Genomic DNA, 7,738 nt, shown 5'->3' with positions numbered 1-7,738 from the left:
GCTATTGTACTTAGTTGGGTTGAGTTAGCAACCAAGATTGAAAATTTAAAGAAAGTCTTAGAGAATATTTTCTCACTTTACACCAAGTTGTGTGATACAACTCTGTTTACATAAGAAGTGCAGAGCCATATTGACAATTTGGAGGGAGATATGAAGAACACGTATACAACTCTACCTAATTCTCTAGCTCAAAGTCAAAAGCACTTCAGGAATTTAATGAATTCCCAAGGTCAGTTGGCAACCCTACATACTCAAGATGCAAATACAAAGGCTACACTGATAAGCATCCAATCCATGTTGACCCCACAAATAGAAATACTTCACAAGGAGCTAGCCTTTGCAGAGACATTAATGTAGAAAGATCCTCATCTTTCTACTCTTGAAGGTTTAGTTCATCTTACTGCCGAGTTAGCCATCCAAATAAAATCGTTGGAGGTAGCTTGTGATAACTAGGATGCAGCTCTAAAGATCATACTTGAGGTCCATAAATTTTTTTTGGACAAACACACCATTCATGTTCAACCCATGACATAAGTGTCAATAGGGGGAGAATAAATGAAGGGAGAGAATTAAGAAAGGGGGAGTATGCATGAAAGGAGAGATAAGTTTTGGGGGATATCAAATAGAGACAGAGTCAGCACAGAAAATCTACTCTACAAGAGTATTCAGTTTCAGTTCAGAATAGAATAATGAACTCAAGGAGAGTTACTAAATTTTGAGGTATGACTGATGAGTCATAAGTTTTGCAAAATTTTCAAATTTTGAAATTTTTTCTGTATGACAAATGCTAAGTGGATATTATCTGAGTTATGCTTGAAAGGCTAAGGTTATTCATGCATGACCAAGTATTTTGCCACTCATGTCAAAGGGGGAGATTATTAATCTTAGATTGTTTTTGAAATATGAGTGACAATATACTTAAGTAATTTACTTAGTTCATGTCAAACAAGTAGTACATTTCGAGCATAAGTTGTTAGATAGTATATGTCAAGAAAGAGATATAGAGTATATGTTGAGTAACTAGTAAGAGCTAAGTCATTCAAATGTTGAGTAATCAATGGATGCCAAGTCATTCAAAGGCCGAGTTATAGCATTAAAGTTGAATTTGATGCTAAGCATTAGAGACTTCAAGTGTTGAGTAATATAGTTTTGATATAGTTGTTTGTAATGGCAAAACTACTATGTAAACCATTTTGGAGCCAACTTGAGGATTGTTTTGCAATCCTAGATGATAAGAGTGAATCTTTATTGAGGATCCCTATGCATAACATGCAACCAATTAAAAAAAGGGAAGGATTAAGAGACATAATGGGTGAATCACAATCATTGATTCATACCTAACCCTAAGTCACCTAGGTCTTCTTAAGGAGGAAAAACCCTAAACTTTTTATGAATGTAGAAGAAAAAAGAGAGAAGTTTGCATGTGCAAATAGAGCATTCATGGTCACTATGGTATTGTGAATTGAGATACATTGTAGAATAAGTTAAAGGAGAATAGACGAAAGGAGTTAGAGGATAGAAGAGATTCATCTTATCATTGATGATAAAGTACACATTAGGAAAGAGGTGATGTATTATCTAGCAACAGAGTGCTAACCGTAGGATCATTGCTAATACATTCTAGCAGGTGAATCAATTAAATCTCTTAACAGAATAGTCTTAACATGCTATTGTAAATCCTTTAATAGGGTGCTTACTTCATTGTAAGTTAAAGTCCTTTTAACACGCACACTTCTAACAGGGTATTAAAATCCTTTAGCAGGGTAAGATCTAATAATCTTGTAAGCCTTTAACAGGGCAAACCTTTCACAAGGTAGATCATGTTTCATGATCAAACATTGTAGCCTTCATTGGATACACTTTATTATGACAATAGTGGATATTTGTGAGTGTCATCCATACCCCAGTTTTACATTCTCATTGGCGGGTTTCTGGGTAACCAAATATCTTGTGTCATACATGTGTTGAATGTTATTTTCTTTCATACTATTGATGAATATGTTGAGCTAGCTATTTTAGTTTACATGCAAATTGTGAGATGGTTGTGTGGTGAATGATTTTAAGGTTGAAGTTTTAAGTGTTGATTTACACCCCCCCCCCCCCCCCCCTCTCTTAGAGTTTACTTTTCCCATTGTATTTCCAATAGTAGAACTTTGTGTTAGCTATATAACCATATAATTTATTTTGATTTTAGACTATTTGAAGACTTTCAACTATAATTTCTTCTAAATGTATGTCCATTTTTTCTCAACAACCAACGTGTAGTATTTGGGGGTTAGATTTTGGCTCGTTCATTGGATTTTGCAACAAGTTACATTTTTATAAACTAGACTCCATTCTACACACTTTATTAAAAAATGATTTGTGATTAGTTCTAAATGATTTTTAGGGGGGGCACACAAATATATTATGTTTTTAGGATGTGCTCACTTACAAAACTCATTATATATATATATATATATAATATCTTAAATATATGGGATAAACTACATGTTGTTAGCTACATCTAACCTGAGGGATTAAAGAATTTACAAAAAAAAGAGGATTTTAAGGGGACCACACTTCACACTATGTTATGGTTTTACTTAAAAAGTAGTACCACTTTCTGTGGGCCTCTTTTTCAAGGAACTTAAACTCCGCCATTTTAAAAAAATATAGTACTTTAGAAACTAGAATTAGAGGACTACAACTTTTTTTATAGTCACATCTTGAAATTTTTGGCATAACTATCTTCAAATTCTTGTCGAAGCTCAAAAATCACTAATTTCATAAAAAGAAAAAGAAAAAGTGGCATCTTATACCTCCCTTTTGGTAACACAACTTTGTGCACTTACCCCCTTATACACTGAGAAAAGAAATTGGACTTCACTAGAACTATAACTAGTCACTACCCCAATGCTAATGGGACTTGGATTCCCCCAGGAAGAACCATTTGTGTTGACTTTTAGAATTATGAGTGGAGGAGGAGTCTAATGCCCCACATGATTCACCTATCACTTCATCTATGCCTAGATTGTCTAGGAAAACCATGGAACCATTGACCTACAGCCATAGGGACCCCTACCTAAAGATGAAAATTGAGGAGACTACAAATAGTAAGGTCATAAGGATCCATACCCCCATCTAACACACACTTATCATTAATTTTTTCATATAGAGAGTGGAAAATATTCCACCAAAGTTGCTTGGTTCATGTCCAAACATTTTGAAAGATTCATCTATTCCTCTCCAACTAAATATGCCAAAGAATAAATAAAGGACCACAACCGATGCAACCTGAAGAGGAAAGGCTTTAGTGGGGCACTCCCCAAGTGATCCCAAAAAGAAAACAAGAGGAAGGATGACTATAAAGGAAGCCCCAAGAATTCCACCAAAGGTGCCAAATCTAGGTAGAATTAGAATCTTTGAAGAAATAATGGGGCATAGAATCCTCTCTATTACCACATGACACATAGAATGGGGGACCCTGAAATCCACATTTACAAAGATTATCCCACATAAGACATCCATTATGAGCCACCAACCACATGAAGAAATTACTTTAGACCAGGAAAATTTATTCCAAATTGGTTTCCACCAAGGCACCACAATATCTCTAAACAATTTTCTACTAAGCTCCTAATACCAATCAAAAACATAGAATTTACTAGATGGATTTCCACCCCAAGCCAAAATATTTCGCCCCAACAATGAGAAATACTCCCTAGATACCAAAATCCTAGAGAACTCCTACTAGTCCTACTTTGAGCCCCCAAGTGGCCAATCTAAAGAGTTCTTCCATCTATATCCAACTACAATTCCCAAGTGATATTGGATCTTATAATGAATCACCTTATCCCATCCATTCATAGAAAAAGATTCACAAAGATTCTAAAGATGAAGGTACATAGACAAGATAGAAGGGTTTGCATCCCAAGTGTCAAACCAAAACAAAGCCACAAAGCCTCCTTTGCATATCCAGAAAAGGCCCCTCTTAAGTAAATGATAATGATTCTTAAGAGTGTTCCACACCATAGAGCTTCAACCTTCCAAATGAAGTGAGGAAATAGAATTTGCATTAGTAGCCATAAAATACTCTTGAGTGATTATACAAGCCCAAAGTTGATTTTTTCCAGAGGACCATCGCCAATAAAGTTTAGCAACCAAAGCTTGGCTACTTAAGATAGAAAAGAAAAAACCAAGATTGCCCTCCTTCATAGGCCCACAAAAAATCTCCCAACAAATTAGACTCCATTTATAATTACACAAATTACCACTCAAAAGATACTACCGAGAAAGAGCATCAAACTCCTTGAGAAACTAAACAAGAGCAGCCTAAACCATGCTCCTATAAATAGGTTGATCCTAAATAATGAATTGAAGTAGGGTATCCTGAGTAGTAATAGAAATCCATTTATGAGTCTCATTATTTACCTTCTCCCAAAGCTTGCTAAGAAAACTCTGCCAAAAAAGTCGTGGATTCCTAGAAATAGCGATAAGAATGGTGAGATATATCAAAGGGAGCAACTTAATCTGAAATTATAGGATATTAGAAATCCCCCTTTGAATACATTCAAGAGTGTTAAAAAAATGTATTAAGGACTTAAATGTTCATTAATTTTTTGGGTTGACACCACCAAATAAATGTCAAGAGTATGTTGAATGATCGTAGCTTCTAGGACCTGGGCGATACCCGCTAGAGTAGTATCATCAACAAAATGAAGGTGAGAAGGAGAAGGTATCCCATTATCCCAACACCAACCATAAATAGAATTCTAAGAAACATGATAATTTATGATTTTTTAAGCCCTCAGCCATAATAATAAAGAGATAAGGGGAGAGAGGATCACCCTAAAGCACCAAATAACTAGGAAGGTTGGCCATAAAGAAGAATAAATAATGATGTAATAGTAACACAGCTCATGGTCCAACTTACCCACTCTAGGCTAAAGCCAAAGGAAAGAAGAATACTGCTTAGGAAAATCAATTTAACTCTATCATAGACCTTGGCCATATCCAACTAATTAAACATAGATCACTTCCTTAAACTAGCCATAGAGTGAATAACGTCAATAGTAATAACCTCCCCATCTAAGATTTGTCTTCCTATAGAAAAACATACTTTTTTTCTAAGATAATAGTGGGGAGCCACCTTTTAAGCCTCTTAGAAATCAACTTGGTAATAACTTTGTAAACCACATTACACAAAGCAATAGGCCTAAAAAACTCCAATTGATTAACCCCATCTTTTTTGGAATAAGAGACAAGAAGGTAGAATTCAAGGCTCGAAGCATCTGCTTACTAGAAAAAGATTCGCTAACCACCTCCAACTACCCTGATTAATAATATACAAAAGTTCATGGAATAGCTCAACATGAAATCCATCAGGGCCAAGATATTTTCCTTTATGTATACCAAAGACCACCTCCTCCAACTTAACCAAAGAGAGTGGTCGCATGAGATAGTCATTCATTGCCTGGATAAAAAGGGAGGGGCAACATGGCAAAATAATAGTCTCTTCATTGATGGTTTGTGGAGAGTTCATAGAAAAGAGGGCAGAAAAGTATCAAGTAGCCTCTTGGAACAAATCTAGCAAGGGAGACAACAAAAGACCTTCTGAGTTAACCAAAGAAGAAATACAGCTTTCATTTCGATGAGATTGCATAGTTTTATGAAAAAAGAAAATCACCCTCCTAGAGCCAATCAATTCTAGCCTTTTTCTTCTAGTATATTTCCTCTTGAAGTTCTCATTCCTCTAGATCACTAGAGGCAAGGAATTTAGCTTTTTTCAAAGCCTCAGAGAAACCAAGATCACTAATTTGCTTGGTGATGGCATCAAGATGCTCATGAGCTCGCCCCTTCATGGTATAAAGGTTCCCAAAACATTCTCCATTCCATTTTTTTATCTTCCATGTGACATATTGAATCTTTTTAGAGAAAGAAAACATAGTTGTACCATAGGAAGGGGCACCTTCTCTCCAACAGCAAGCCATAAGATCATGAAGAGAGGATTCCCAAAGCCACATCAACTGAACTTGAATGCAGGGTTCTTAGGAATAATCACTATATTTTCAAAAAGTTTAATTGGCTAATGATCAGATCCCCACGAGTTCTAAATTTTTGAAAAGAGACTGAGGTAGCCACTAACCCAAAAGCAGGAAACCAAGAATCTATCCAGACATTCAGAGATAGCTTCATCCCCAAACTTTCTATTATTCCAATTAAAGAACCTATTAGTTGGATTGATATCAAAAAGATGTCATATATTGATATATTGATGAAGAGGATCAGAGGAAGGCCCCAACCAAGATAACCCACGCTTCTTCTCCTCAAAACTTAGAACTAAATTGAAATCTCTTACTAAAACCCAAGGATAAAAAGGATGAAAACTTCTTAAATACCAAATTTATGCCCAAAGTCCTACCTTTCCCACAAAATCCACTAGTACATACACATTAGTAATCAAAATCACCTCACCAAAATACAAAGAAGAGGCCACTATAGAAAGGGTTGCGCGGGAACATCCCCAACCAAGCGAAGAAATTTTTTACAGATCAAAAAAGAAATCCAATCTACTGACACTCCCCATAGCCCCCTACACACTGACATTTTCCATGAGGCCAAATACTAGAGGCACATCAAACCAAAGACTCCACTGAAAGCTTAATCTCCTAGATAAAAAATAAATCTAGAGAAAGATCAATCACTCATTTGTGAACATCCTTTTGTCTAAGGATTGTATTCAACCCCATTCCATGAGAGAATAATCATCACTAAGTAGAGTGGGGGAAATGAGCATCTAAGGGTTTCACATTTGTAAACTCTTCTGACACATCTCTGACAATTTTGATCTTCTCTTGGTCTTTTTTACACCCACTCTTTAAAGTAGGAGTAAAATAAACCCTCTTAAAAGGCCTTAGAAACAAACCCAAAGGTAGAGGAGACTCCTTACCCTTACCAGATGCTAACACATCCTTAACCAAGCTTTCCAAAACTATGGCATTATCTTAAGGCGCAACAAGAGTCACCAAAGCTCTAGAATCAAGAGCAGTAGGAACCTCACTCTACTGATGAATTGTCATCTAGGAAGCCACACAAGATTCATCAGGTGGAGCTCCCACATTCAAGCCAACTAGATCAGAAGATATCTTTGGAGGAATACCCTTCTCTAATGCCATACTATCAAGCACCTCAAATTGATTAAAACCATAATCCAATTGATGATCTTTAAAGGAATTGTTATGTTCATGCCCCTTAGCTTGTGGAAAAGTACAAACAAAGTCATTTTTATCAGGGATAACCTTAGTCACTTGGACTTTTCCTATATTACCCATTTGAATATTCCCCTTGGTTGTAGTATCGATCTAATATTTTCCCTTTCATGCATTATTCATCTAGCCACCATTATTACTAGCAATAGAATCATCAAACCCCTTAGAAATTGAAGCCAGGGGATATTGACATTGCAAATGACCATACTCATGACATATCCAACATCGAAATGGGAGGGATTCATAACCCAACTGTTGCACCCAAGAATAAGACCCAAGATAAATTTTTAATGAATCTAGTAATGGTTTACTCAAATTCATTTCAAAATAGATTCAGGCAAAAGAAATAACCTTTTTATCCAAAGATTGATGTGCAATCATAGCTACCTCTCCAAGTAGAGTCATAATTTATAAAAGAATGTCTTCTTGCCAGAATCCAAGAGGAAGACACGAAAAGCGAACCCAAACTAGCACCCTTGAGGGGAGAT

Source organism: Cupressus sempervirens, chromosome 2, assembly GCF_028749045.1.
Source record: "Cupressus sempervirens isolate cs-2001-9-10 chromosome 2, ASM2874904v1, whole genome shotgun sequence".
NCBI classification, from domain to species: Eukaryota; Viridiplantae; Streptophyta; class Pinopsida; order Cupressales; family Cupressaceae; genus Cupressus; species Cupressus sempervirens.
The sequence above is the reverse complement of the archived record's forward strand: the minus strand, read 5'-3'. Positions refer to the sequence as shown.